Here is a 14,293-nt window from a genome sequence, read left to right as displayed (position 1 = left end):
TCTACAAAACAACCCACCATATGCAAATAAGCAAATAATAACTTTAAAGGTTACCAATTACAGGAACATGTCACACTTACAGAAAATATTCTATATCAAACCAGGAAAAACTACAAATTTACAATAAACTATTATAGTTTTATCTCCAGGCACCTGTAACTGTCTATAATATTTGGATCTCAAGGTTAATTTCTGCTATGAATGCAGAAGGAATAGGGCCTATAGATACCAAGAAGGAAGCCAGAGTCTTGTGAGACCAAATGCACTCATAAGAAAAATTTCAAAGGATAGGAACTTTTTTAATTTGTCAGGATTTTGTGTTTTGTGAAATATGACAAAGTTCTGAAGATAAAGTCTTTGACCAATGAGTTGTGCATTTGTAACATACGCACAGAATAATAGCATAATTCTCTGTTCAAAATATGCCTAACCCTTCACTTACTGGTGTGTTTGAGAAGGTGTTTTTGCTTGGAAATATAAAGATGCTCTGGTGAAATAAGTTCAGAAAACTGTGAGTTGAACAAAATATGATGTTCTGCTTTGATTAATGTACATACGACTCACCAGGAACCAGGATGTAGTGTGTGAATTCCCAAACTTATTTGGCTAAGGAAAAGTCTTTTGATTCTGTCTGAACATGAAATAGCTGTGGAAGTAACAAGTAATTCTTACTTCGGGGAAACATGCTTCAGGGAATGTTGATGTATTTAAATGACATTTTTGTTCTCTCTCTCTCTCTCTCTCTCTCTCTCTCACACACACACACACACACACACACACACAGAGCTCTTAAATGAAGATTTAGATATTTTGTTGTTGTTTGTGTGGCAGTCAGGTCCACGGAGTTCTGTTATTACACTCTTGTGTCATGGCATTGGTTGGATTTGTTTTTTTAAATCCTGAAACTCAAAGAAATGCTATGATGACTGTAGTCTTCTTTGGACCTCCTTTTTGCCTATTCATTGCTTTACGAGATGATCGAATCCCCAGGGGAGAAATAACTGGATACAGAGGAAGGAGTTACTTCTTAAAGACCAAATCATATGACTAATTATTTGAGTGGACTTTGAATGGAAGTTATTTTAGTAATATGGAAAACTATAATGCAGATTTCCTCTTGCTTTAACAATTATGCTGACATTATCAGTTTCTCACTTTTTATAGATTGTCCCATGTTGCCTTTTGTCCTTGCTGAAATGAATAATGTAAGTCTGACCCTGCACTAGTGTCATCAGCACTGTTTAGTGGATCCTAAGAAGAAACGAATGATCCTGTGTCCTCTTGAGTAGCACAGAATCTCTTAGAATGAATTCCTTTCCCATTCCCTGAAACTCATTCCAAATATACTGGTGCAACTTTTACATAGCTGGATGCATTTCTCTTCCCATGGCAAACAGGAAGACAAGCATCATTTTCTTTGGTGATGGCTTAGTCTTACTCTCTATGTGTGTTTTGTTTGTTTGGGTTTTTTTGGGGTACTGGTGCTTGAACTTAGGGCCTCGCACTTGTCAGGCGTGTGCTCTACCATCTGAGCCACTGTGTCAGCCCAGCCTTACTCTCTATAGTAATCTTTCTACAAAGAAAATAATCCCGAGGAGAGGGAGGGGTGGGGGAGGGGGAGAAATGACCTAAACATTGTATGTACATATAAATAAATGAAAAAAAAAAGAACAGAATCCCATTGGCTAATTGTTACCAAAAGGAAGAGCTTGAGCTGGGAGTATAGTTTAGTTATAGTGCACTTGACTAGCATATTCAAGGCCCTAGATTTGTTTTTTGTTGTCCATTTTTATAGGATATATTAATTGTACAGGGGAGAGTCATTGTGACAATTCTGAATAGTCTTACATTGTACATTGGTTAGATAACCCCACCATCTTCCCCCCACCACCCACACAAACCCCTCCCTGTCTCACTTAAAACAATTGCAACAGGTTTCATCATTCTATTTTGTATACATACATGAAACCCGTCAACCATATTCCCTCACTTTTATCTCCTCCATTCACCCTCCCCCCACACATACACACACTATACTTATTTTATAGTCCTGTCTTTCATTATTAATTCCAAAAAGGTTTCTCAAAGTATCCCCACTGGAAGTATACTTTACTTTGGTCAATTCAACCAAGGTCCTGGATTTGAACCTCAGCACTGCCAAAACAAAAAAGATAAAATAAAAAAAAAAGGAAAAGCCTAAGATCAATTGTGCCAAATTCAAAATGGTCACTATGAGCCAATGTTCTTCAGTTTCCAGACAAATGAGCTTTCTCATTTCATTACTCATCAGAGGTATTTGACTTTTCCAAAGTTGTTAGCCACTGTTTGCCTATGTACCTGAAACCTACGCAGGGCACAAATGGAGGAAGATCCTCTGTCTAGGCAAGAATATAATTCAAGTTCTTTAGTTTCATGATAAAGCTTCAGCACAAGATACCAGAAGCACATAACTCTATTGGCCATGTGGAAGACCTAAATGTTAGATCTCAACTTCTCTGATATTTATTGTCTGTTAATTGCCCACCTCCAACAACTGATAATTGAGAAAAAATTTCAAAGAGGCATGGATACAGATGTATTCCTGTAGTCTAATTCTATCCCACACTAAGTAAAAAAGCTAACAACTAACAAACCTGTGTGCTACCTGTGAGGAAATCTTGGCAAATCCATGATATAACATTCTTCCTTTGGCATTTGTACTTGAGAAGATTTTGTATAAAAGTGTTTCCGTATCTCAAATAAAACCGAAGATGATAAATCCACCACAGTGATATCTCCATTAAAAATTAATTCATTTTAGAACTTAATAATAGCAAAACATCTTTTAACTCTATTAAATTAATTTCTCAAGTAACGAGGACTAAGGCTGCTTTAGTTATCATCTTTTTTTTTTAAATCTTGGCTTCCAGGGTGCTCAGAGCTCTGTTTTGGGATCAATTGCAGTATTTTGTTAAAACTACATTTTATGATATGGCTACAATCTACCTGGTGGCTGACTCTTATTCTGTTGCTATCTTTTACTGGTTCTTCAAGATTATAGACTATTGGAAAAAATCAAAATAACAAGTAAACCGCATATAGTTTTTTATATTACCATTTTAGGAATTTGATAGAGTTTAACTAGAGATAGAAAGATGGTGAATTTCCATAGAAAAAGAGAAGGCATGTAAAGAGAGAAACCCAGTAAAGGTAACTTTTCTACACGAGGAAAAGCAGCAGGAAACAATGTAATGTATGCAGCCCACTTCTTTTCTAAAATAATTAGTATTTGCGCCGACTCTGGATAGAACAGATATCCGATCACTGCTTGGGACAAGCTGTTAGTAACCTTTTAACAGAAACTGGCTGATTTTAATTTAAAAAGAACAAAATATTAAGGCTATCTCCAGCTATAATTTTTTAAATGGTGTATATGTGTGTTGTGTTGCTTGCTTGCTTATTTGGAGGAGGACTTTTTTTTCTTTCTTCACTTCACTCCGTGTTTTCTTCCAAGGTTTTTCACTTCTGACACTCCAGAGACCTTGAGCACAGGTGTGCTCAGCAGAGATGCCCTGTCCTTGGCTCATCAGTCCCTACACTGCCTTCTGTGCCACAGCCCCCTCTCTCTGACTTGTCATTCTGGCTGCATGGCAAGTCTCTCTGATGGCCCTTATTTGACTTCAGCTGCAGGCCTGGGCTGTTGCCAACCAACAAGCTGGATGTCAGGCTCAGCTGTTTCAGCTGAAGGGATTGATCCTTTTTAAATAAAATCTGTTGGGGTGAACAGTACAAGGCTCTCTGGTGCTGTAACAGGGAAGGATCACTCTAGGAAACAAAAATCAGGTCACAATCAGCGGGGGAATTCATCTGGCAGCTCTAGACTTCACTAATTACAGAAAAGGGATCTTGGAGACATGTTTAGAGAAAGATTGCAATAAAGTTTTTTTTTTTTTAATGTTTGGCTAACAAGCCAACCGACTTTATAATATAGTCATAATATTATAGAACTGATATGATACCCACAGTAATCAAATTCAGGTTATATTAAGTGACAGTCTGTGAGGCACCTCGAAATCGAATGCAGTACTGTGTGGGTATGTGCAAATGTTCATTCTCCTGGAAAAAGGACTCATATTTCCACCAAATTTCCCAAGAGGCCAACAATCAAAAAAAGGTCCAGAACCTCTCACTGATCTAATCCAATGCCCTCATTTTCTCGAGACCATCCAATCATAGCTAACTCGGGTTACTGTGCTAACACAGAGCTGCCAGGTGAGGGATTAAGAAAGATCAATCACAGGAAAGGAACTTTTCTAATAAGATTTTCTTTAAAAGCCCTATATCCTGCAGGGCTAAAAACACCCTGAAAGGACAAAGAAAGCCCACACCAGCTAGAGCCCTATATAGGGTTTTGGTCAAGATATTTAGTTATGATCTTTTTGGTGATCATTTTATGTGTTGAAGACCACAGTTTTCTCCACAGGTATTGAATCATTTATAATAGGGAAAACTGCAAATAGGAGACATTGGTATCAGCTGGTAACAAACAACTACAATCTTTTGAATCCTTCACTCACCAAGAGCATAGGAGGTGCCAGCACACTGGGCAGCAGGTTTCTCAATTCCTGTAGCACCAGTACATAGCTCTACTACTTCTTCCCAGCCATCTACTTACAAGGACATATCCCTAGATCATGTCACTATCCAGAATTTCTCCATTTCTGAAAGCTTTCATTCATTCAAAGTTCTTGTTCCTGACATTTGTTCTCCAACTATTCCCCTACCTCTGTTGGTTTTCTATTTTGACACCTAATTCCCTGACCTTTCTATTTTCCCTATATACAGTAGCTTCAGTCCCTCATCTTCTCTTTCCTTAACTGTCTTGTCAGATTGTGTCTAATCTAACCACGTAGCCCAATCATATCTGCAGCCAATTCACTGTACACCTTCTCTGAATCTGTGCCTGGGACACTGATGGCCTCCAACTTCGGCTAAGACCTCAACAACAGTTTGGCACTCTACCTGTTTCCCTCTATTCTTCTCCCTAGCAGCTACAGCAACCTCCCTGGAGACCATCAAGTCTCCAACTCTTCAATCCCACCATTGCCCCCACATTCAGCAGGTGACCTTGTCTCTTACTGTGCAAAGAAAATAAAGGCCACATGAAATTTATTAACTTCCTGTGTCAGCACTAGGTTTTCTTCCTTCTCTTCTGACTCAGTGGAAGAGATGTTTCTCCTGTGCTTAAGGCTAATCATTCTTTCTTTGTTCTGGGTCCATTCCCTTCACCTCTCTAGAGAATCTCACTCCATTTAGTATGCTTTCTCTTCCAGCATCATCTCCCTGCTTTACTTACTCTTTAATACATTTCTCTGATTTAAAAACAAAAACAAAAAATGTCCTACCTCAGTTATGGCAGTAACCAGCTGGTCAAACTTGGCATCCCCCAAAATGAGGTGGCCCGTTATTCTGTGCCTCTTAATATAATATTTTCAGAGGTATGTGGAATCACTAAATGCTTTTTCACATTTATGACCTGAAACTTATGACAGGGAAAACAGTCAGATAACCTCAGAACATGGGTGTTCTGATAGATAAGTAACCTAGACTCTCTGAAAGATTTAATGACATAACAAATAGCAAGAAACATTGCCGGAAACCAAAAGCACAGGACTGTCAAATGTAACGTGAGCCTTGACTAGATCCAGAATCAAAGAAGGAATAATGCTGGAGGAGATTTTTAGGTTTATTGGAGAAGTATATACATTGTATGACGAATATTGATTGTTTTAGATCAAAACCAGAAAGTTCTTGTTCTTGGGAGCTATGTGCTCAAGTGCGTAGGAGAAGTTTCAGCTGTCTATCTTGTATCTTACCTAGGTAGTGAGATGAATCTGGTGAGCCTGGGTAAGGGGTGTACTGATGCTTATGACTCAAACTTTTCTGTGGATTTGAATATTTACAAAAGAAACCAAATCTCAATTCTCTGTTTTCCATCTACATACTCTATGTTTTTATCAAATATCTGGTAGATTGTCAAATACATTACTTTATTCTCTCATTTCTCATTATAACTTCTCATTAAAATATAGTCTGGTTTCTTCCTGCTACACCACTGAAATTGCTGTCATTGAGGTCAACTCTAACAACCTTGTTGCTAAACCCAATGCATGTGTACCTTTGATCTGTCTTCTGGTTCACTAAATCACTCTTCAGCTGTGACCAATTTAATGCTACACTTACCCAATGAGTCTTAAATAGCAGTTATGTTTCAGCTTCCAGAAGTCCTGTTTTCATTTCTAGAAGTTCAATTCTGCTCTGCTGCTTTTTCTGGTTTATTATTCTCTGCAGGTATGTTTTGATGGATAGAAGCACCATAGTTTTACTTTTTAAGGTATTTTAATAGCTTTGTTCAGTACATATATTTTGAAAAAAATTTAACATTTGTCCACACTCATGAAATTATCCTCACAATTGAGATAATGAACACACCATCACCCCCAAAGTTTCCTTGTGTTCCCTGCTGCCTCCTTCTTTTGTGCCACCTCCACCAGTCCTCAACTACCAATCAGCTTTCCAAACTACAGATTAGTTCGTATATTCTAAATTTTACATAATAAAATCATGATGCATACTTTTTATTACTTTTTTATGAGCATAATAATTTTGAAATCTGTTATTGCATATATCAAGTGAATTCCTTTTTGTTGCTGAATGATATTCCTTTGCTTGGATATATTACAATTTGTTTAATAATTCACCAGTTGATGGACATTTGGGTTGTTTCTAACTTGAGACTATTACAAACAAATATGCTATATACATTACTGTACAAGTCTTGTATAGATGTACATATGTATTTTTCTTCAGTAAATACCTAGGAGTCAATGACTGGCTTATATTATAGGTGTATGTTTACCTTTTAAAGAAATAGCTAAAAGCAGATACCTTAAAGCAACTGAGGCCAATAGGAAAAGGGGAACAGGTACTAGAGAAAAGGTTAGATCAAAAAGAATTAACCTAGAAGGTAACACCCACGCACAGGAAATCAATGTGAGTCAATGCCCTGTATAGCTATCCTTATCTCAACCAGCAAAAACCCTTGTTCCTTCCTATTATTGCTTATACTCTCTCTACAACAAAATTAGAAATAAGGGCAAAATAGTTTCTGCTGGGTATTGGGGGGGGAGGGAGGGGGTGGAGCGGGTGGTAAGGGAGGGGGTGGGGGCAGGGGGGAGAAATGAACCAAGCCTTGTATGCACATATGAATAATAAAAGAAAAATGAAAAAAAAATAAAGAAATAGCTAAATTAAAGCTGGGCATGGTAGCACACATCTGTAATCTCAGTATTCTGGAGGCTGAGACAGGAGGATTTTGAATTCAAGGCCAGCCTGAGCTACATAGCAAGACCCTGTTTCAGAAAAAGGACTGGAGGTATGGCTGAAGTTGTACAGCACCTGCTTTGCAAGCATGAGGTCCTGAGTTCAAACCCCAGTACCATCAAAAGAGAGAGAAAGAGAGGAAGAGAGAGAGGAGCAGAAGAAACAAGTGGCTAAATTTTCCAAAGGAACTGTACCATTTTTACATTCCCACTGGAAGTGGATGTAATATATGAGAGTTCTCCACATCCTCTCCAACAATTGGTACAATGGATCTTTTAATTTTAGCCTCTGCTAGGTGTGTGGTGAAATCACATTGTATTTTAATTTCACTTCCCTAATGATGAGTGATGTTGAGCCTGTTTTTGTGTGATTATTGCCATCTATATATCTTGTTTGGTGAAGTAACTTCTCAAATCTTTTTACATTTTAAAAATTTATTTGTTTTCTTATTATTGAATTTTGAGAATTCTTTATATATTCTGGATTTAAGTTTTTTAGATATGTGATTTTCAAACATTTTTCCTAGTGAGTAGCTTATCTTTTCATTCGCTCATATTTCTCAGTTTTGATGAAATCCAACATTCGTTTTCACAACATGCGTAAACAAATCTATTGACTGATTCCCTCCACTCTTGGCTCATCTAATGCATTCTAAACAATACAGCTAGAGTAATTTTTCTAAGCAGATCTAATGAAGAGCATTTCCTTTTTGGAACTTTTCAATGACTCCCTTTTGCCCTCAAGGTACTGTCCAGATTACTTAAATTGATCTCCACTACTGTCTTTGATCTGGTCCACTCTTAGTTCTTAAGCCCTAAATCTCATCACATCCATCCTTAACATTATGGTCCACTTTCTCTCTCAGCTTTGACCAGTGTCATGCACCTCACCTATTTCCTCCTCCCATCAGCTTAATTTCTAGTCCTTCTTTATCCTTCAGTTGAAATGTCTTCCCTGAATCTACCATACTTGGATTAAATCTTTTTCTATTTGCTCCCAGTACCAGGTATTTTCACTTATCACAACTTATTACAGTTAAAAATACCAGTGGATGGCTCTGTGGGAGCAGGAAATGTGACCACCTTGATTATTGTTATTAAGCACATAGTGGGTGCTTGATAACTATTGCATACTCTGACCAACATGTGTGTAGATTTGAAAGCAACATTGTTTCAAGTTCATTATTCCAGCCATAGTCACAGATTTAAAACTTTTTGAACAGTTCAATTTAACACACTTGAAAGAGTTTCATTTAGATATATATGGAACAACTCTTAAAGAAATCAAAGGCAGTGCTTCTCAACCATCAGTGTACACGTAATCACTTGGAGAATTTCTTTGAAATCTGGACTCTTGAACCCTGTTTCAAGAGTTTTTGATTCAGTGGAGCTGAGAATGGAACAAAGTACCTGCAGTTTTAATAAGCATCGTATCAAACAAGGTAACCTAACTAACACAATAAATAGCCTGCAAAAAGATGGTTAACACAACAGAAGTTTCATTTCTTCGTCGTATCCTTATCCAAATGATTGGCAGCATTCTTACAGAGATTCATGGGTCCAGACTGCTTACATTTCATGGTTTTGTCATCTTCTGGGGGGACTTGGAGTCCTTCTGGGAAAAAAAAAAAAACCCTGTCTCCAGCTAAGAAATGAAGGAAGATTGAAAAATGCAATGTATATAGTGTGTGAGAAGTTTGGAGGGATTTTACAGGCTATCATGGCAGTGACATAATATGTTCAGAACTGAACTCAAGCAAGAGGTCACACCTAACTTTAAATTGGGAAGGGACAGTCTAATGGCATGCTCAGGTGAGCAGGAAAGGTTGGTGAGCACTAGCAGTCCCTTTGCTTCAGATGCACTAGCCCAAGGGCAATAACTGGAAAACACTCTGGTGTCTGACAAAACTCGGTTCATTTCCTACAAATGCAATGTGTATAACATGGGAAAGGCTTGGGATATTCCTATGAATTCTAAACATTTTCGTTGGTAGCATAGTTAATTATTCCAAGAGTTAGCTTTAAGAAGTCATGGAATTTCTCTTTAACCCTTATTTGAAAGTTGGTTAGCATGCCACATGGGTCATGTTCTTGGCTTTGTAGACTGCCTTGGTCTCGAAAAGTTGTTTTCATAGCTTGCATCAACTACTGACTCTTACTTTAACTTAAGGAATTATTTCAGTGCTTCTCCTTTTCCCCAGCTTCTGCTAAAGTAGCTTCTTGTGTTTCAGGTCTTATCATTGATTCTTTCCATGTGGCAGGAAAAGGAAAGTATGATCAGGTAGGCATCTCAACCTTTCAGAAAAAACCTCTTGGTAATTAATTCTCTTTCTAGGTCTCTCCTCACTTGAGTGCTTTTACATCTTTGCATTTTATTTTTCTTTTATATGAGAGCTTACTCCAAGCTATAACCATTCGATCAATACTTTATTTTACACATAAATGATTTGCCTTAGTAACTTCTTAGCAACTTACAACTTTTATAAACTATCTTTTTAAATAAACTGTTTTCTAAGGAAGATTACATGAGAAAGTCGTTTGTAAAGATTATAAGTTGTAAAAGAGTCCTAATAAAAATTATAGTGTACAAATAGTGTTTTTCCCAAAGGAGTCACATTTGGAATAGCATTTTAATATCTCAAAAAACTACTTAAAGGACACTTTGAGTTTTTTTTTCAGGACTCAAGAAGTGCAGGAATTATTTGGATTATTCAGATGATTTAAAGTGGAGGATGGTGGGGGAAAGTGTTTCTTCAGCTTTTAACATAAAGAATCTATCTTCTCTTTCATATTCTGCACTGGATAAGGATGAAGCTTAGGAGGTGATTATTCTGAGTTGCTGAGGATTCATTGAGGGAAAGAGAGGGAAAACAATTTGAGACCCGCTGGTTGCATTTCCAATCAATTCATTATGCTATCATGTGTTTTAAAATTCCCCCTCCAACAATCTTCAGTAAGTTTGATTCCATCACCCCCCCATCCACTCCTTGCCTTTGTTTTCCCATTTTATGGGCTAGAAACTTCTGCACTAATCTATGAATTTAGAGAATTATAGATCAGAGGAATTTTACCAAATCTGACAATCTCTGTTAATTGTATTTTTTAATGAAAATGAAAGATTGATGAACATATTGTTGGCAGGATGAGGCTCTGGCTCCATTTATAAAAGGAATCCTTCTCACTCTTAGACCTTTCTCAAATGGCTAGGGAGAAGGGTCAAGAAGAGGTTCAGCCTCCTTCCAAACAAGCAAATGTTAGCTCTTCTAATGCAATCTAAAGTTCAAAGGATAAGCAGGTGGAACACATCTGAGACACAGTGGCAAGGGCTCTGTACACATTTCCAAGAATGAAATTCCCTTAAGCCCTTGAGAGGGCAAGAGCCTGGTGAGCTGTAGCCTGTCACTCTCTCCAGCTCCTTGTCGCACTTTCTTGCTGCCATTCTAAACACCAGAAGATGAAGTCTTGATAGTGATTCTTTGAACCTCCCTGGGACTAAGCATTGGGGGCTTTGTATTCTGATTCTGGCTGTGTGGAGTAAATTTTGGAGATAGTTCAGTAGATTCTGGACAGAGGAAACAACTATGATCTAGGAGATTCTATCCCCTCACCTACTATTGATTCTGAAGTCTAGGAGCTTAACTTCCTCCTACTTGCATGTTCTCATTGAAGAACTTGGATGGGGACTCTTTACTCCTCCACACTGGACAGACATCTGCATCTTTTCCTGCAGTGCCAGCCACTTCCCTGAGACATGACAGTGAAAGCCAAGGGTGAATGCATTTGGCTGTACTGGGCACCTGGTCATGAGGGCTGTTTTCAAATTCAGCAAAGTGGGTATTGTCACCATCAATGACCCCTTCATTCACCTCAACTACATGGTACACATATTTCAGTATGATTCACCCATTTCAAGTTCCACGGCACAATCAAGACTGAGAACAGGAAGCTTGGTATCAATGGGAAGACTATTTCCAGCTTCCAGGAGCAAGATCTTCTCAACATCAAATATGGTGATGCTGGTGTTGAATATGTTGTAGAGTTGACAGGGGTCTTCACTACCATATCGAAGAATGGGGCTCACTTGAAGGGTGGAACCAAAAGGGCCATTTTCTCTGCCTTTTTTGTTGATGTACTCATGTTTGTGATGGGCACCAAGCATGAGGAGGGGGCTGGCAGAGTGGCTCAAGCAGTAAGAGTGCCTGCCTAGTAAATGTGAGGCCCTGAGTCCAAAACCCAGTACTGTCATTAAAAAAAAACTATAAATAAATATAATACAATGATATACAAAGCATGAGGAATATGACAATTCCTTCAAGATCATCAACAATGCCTCCTGCACCACCAACTTCTTAGTCCCTCTGGCCAAAGTCATCCATGACAATTGTGAAGGGATTCATGACCACAGTTCATATGACCATTGCCACCTAGAAGTTGCCTTGACAAGACAATTCTCCATTTCTGTGTCTTCAATTGTGACCCCAGTTATCTTCTCAGCTCTTATTTCTAACAATTTGGGTGCTCATCCAGGATAATTCCATCCAGGAGAAGTGCTCAGAAACCCTTCCCCTGAGGGAGATAAATCCTTCCACCTCATTGCAGTGGCCCCAGGTTTTGGGTGACCAACACTCTTGGACTGGAATTCGTTCCTGACCTAAATTGTCTCAGCAACACAGGGAGAAAAGGCCTTAGTAAGCACCGTGGCAACCAAGAAATTCTATGCACAGACCGAGGAAGGTAAGAAACACCATCAACTGGCAAAATATTCCTTGGTGGTGGGGGAGGATTTGGAGGTTGTGTGACAGTGAATGAAACGGGTCTGAAACACAGTTCCTTAGATATCCAGGCAACTACATACGAGTTAACAGCAGTTCAGACCTAGTCCAGGGCTTATACTGACCTGCTTATTGCCAAGTAGCACCACAAACTGGATATCGTCCTGCAAGGGAGTCAGTCGGAAATGGATGAATCACGTGGGTTGGTGTGTGTGATACCTCAAGGAAATTAGGGAGGCTGAGCATCTACTAGGCATTCTCACCAACCAGGTAGACTGGAATGGGGAACACCACAAGTGAAAAGAGCTCTAAGGGAGGTGAAAATAATCTAAATGGCAAGTGGCTGAGGTTTGGAGCTGTTTCCTCTCCTGAATTGTTTTCCACCTAATTCTAAGTTTCTAAATCTGTCTAAACTCTCTACTAAGTTAACCCCTTTAAGTCTTGCTTTCAAGATGGGACACTTTCCCCATCACAAACATGTCAAACCAGGAGTTGGTCATGTCCAGGTTACTGCAGGTGGCAACCATAGGCTGGTCTGTTCACTCTCCTGGTCAAGACACCACGTGGTCACTGTTGGGATTTTGGACCCATGCCCTCAGTCTCATGTGCACACAGGCTGGAGGGATCAGAGAGGGAATTTCAATTTTCTGTCTAAGCTTTTCTTTACCTCCTACAAATGCCCATGTGTTTAAAATCTGTACCTTAGTATTCCAGGTTATTACTAAATCATAATTAGCTAAAAGACAACAAGACAGCCCCCTTCTTGGGTTCTGTTATGGATTTGATAAGGCATTTGGGTTTTTTGGATTTTTTTTAATGGTTATAAGTGCTCCTTCCCTGAAATTAACTCTTGATGGGCTAATTCATTCTACCTTTCCATAGTTACTAAAATAGCCAGATTTCACCTGCTTCATTGGAGATGTAATCCCTTTTCCTTGCGTGATATACAATTCTGATTAAAAAAACATTTTTGGTGTAAATTAAGAGGGTGGACTCATGCATCCTGTATCCTTTTTCTGGAAGAGGATATAGGATGCCAGTTTTCCACCCCAAACTAGGCTTCCTAAATTTTCTTTAAAAGGTTTAATTAACAACAAAGTTGCTGTAGCACAGGCAAACTATTATTGGAGGTTATTCAAAAAGCACCCTCTAGGGGTAAATCTGAAGTCTTAAAAGAGGCCATTTTAAGTTAAGACCCTGCTCTTTGATCCTAGTCGTGTGTCTCAATATGCCTAATAAGAGGACCTCCTAGAGGATGGGGAAGTCCAGGACCCAGCAATAAGGACTGGGGAGGTGCAATGATTAGAATGGGACACCTCCATAAAAATCACTGCAGGTTTAGATAAGCATGCTTGTTAAGGTGTAAGGAGATGTCCATCCTTAAAGGTATAGATTAATTGTTCCAAATCAAGGGAACAGATGCAGATGTGCATGGCTCCATTTCTGTCTTTGCTTCCTTCTTTCTGTCTTTTTTCTCCAGGCGCAAATTGAGACAGCATAGGACAAAATGCAGTCCTGTTGATTCTCCCTTAGGATTTTATGAGTACTGCTTACTGTGCTAAGGTTACTACCAAATGTGTAAAATTTTAAAAAGGAAGGATTAAAAAAATATATATGGCCAAACCTAACATTAAGATGCCTCAGAATTAGGTCTTAAAAGACTCCAACTGCAACTTTGGTATTTTGAGCCATTTGTGTTACTTTTAAACTGATTTTGAGTCTCTGCAATTTGTCTAACAGGGAAATTTGGATTCCACTTTGGTCTTTAGCGGGGAAGGGATGGTACATATTAAAACAGGAGGTTTAGAGAGATCTGCTGTGATTTGCATAAAAATTAAAGGCCCTGAGCTTATCTTGTTGCTACCTTAAGGAAAATTCTTACTTATACATGGTTTAAAAGGTCCTTCTGTGAGTGCACTCTAGTTGTTTTTATGTGTCTTTGTGTGTATGTCTATTAGTCTTGCATTTATGATTGTTCTGGAACTCCAGGTCATCTATGCATGCTTAAATTGACATGTATGGCATACCTAATTTAAAACTTTCTTTGCATATGTGTGTGTTCAAACAACTTTAAGATGATTCTTAATATAGAGTTAATATAAAGGAATTGCTGATTCTGTTCTCTTCTCTCCCTCACCTCTTCTGCCACTACTGTTTAGA

General features: G+C 38.5%; 1 pseudogene; it reads left to right on the top strand.

The window, feature by feature from the left end:
• Nucleotides 1-11,164: 11,164 nt before the first annotated feature.
• On the top strand, nucleotides 11,165-11,789 carry LOC109701791 (glyceraldehyde-3-phosphate dehydrogenase-like; annotated as a pseudogene).
• Nucleotides 11,790-14,293: the final 2,504 nt, after the last annotated feature.

Source organism: Castor canadensis, chromosome 2 (assembly GCF_047511655.1).
Source record: "Castor canadensis chromosome 2, mCasCan1.hap1v2, whole genome shotgun sequence".
Taxonomy (NCBI): domain Eukaryota; kingdom Metazoa; phylum Chordata; class Mammalia; order Rodentia; family Castoridae; genus Castor; species Castor canadensis.
The sequence above is the reverse complement of the archived record's forward strand: the minus strand, read 5'-3'. Positions and strand labels throughout refer to the sequence as shown.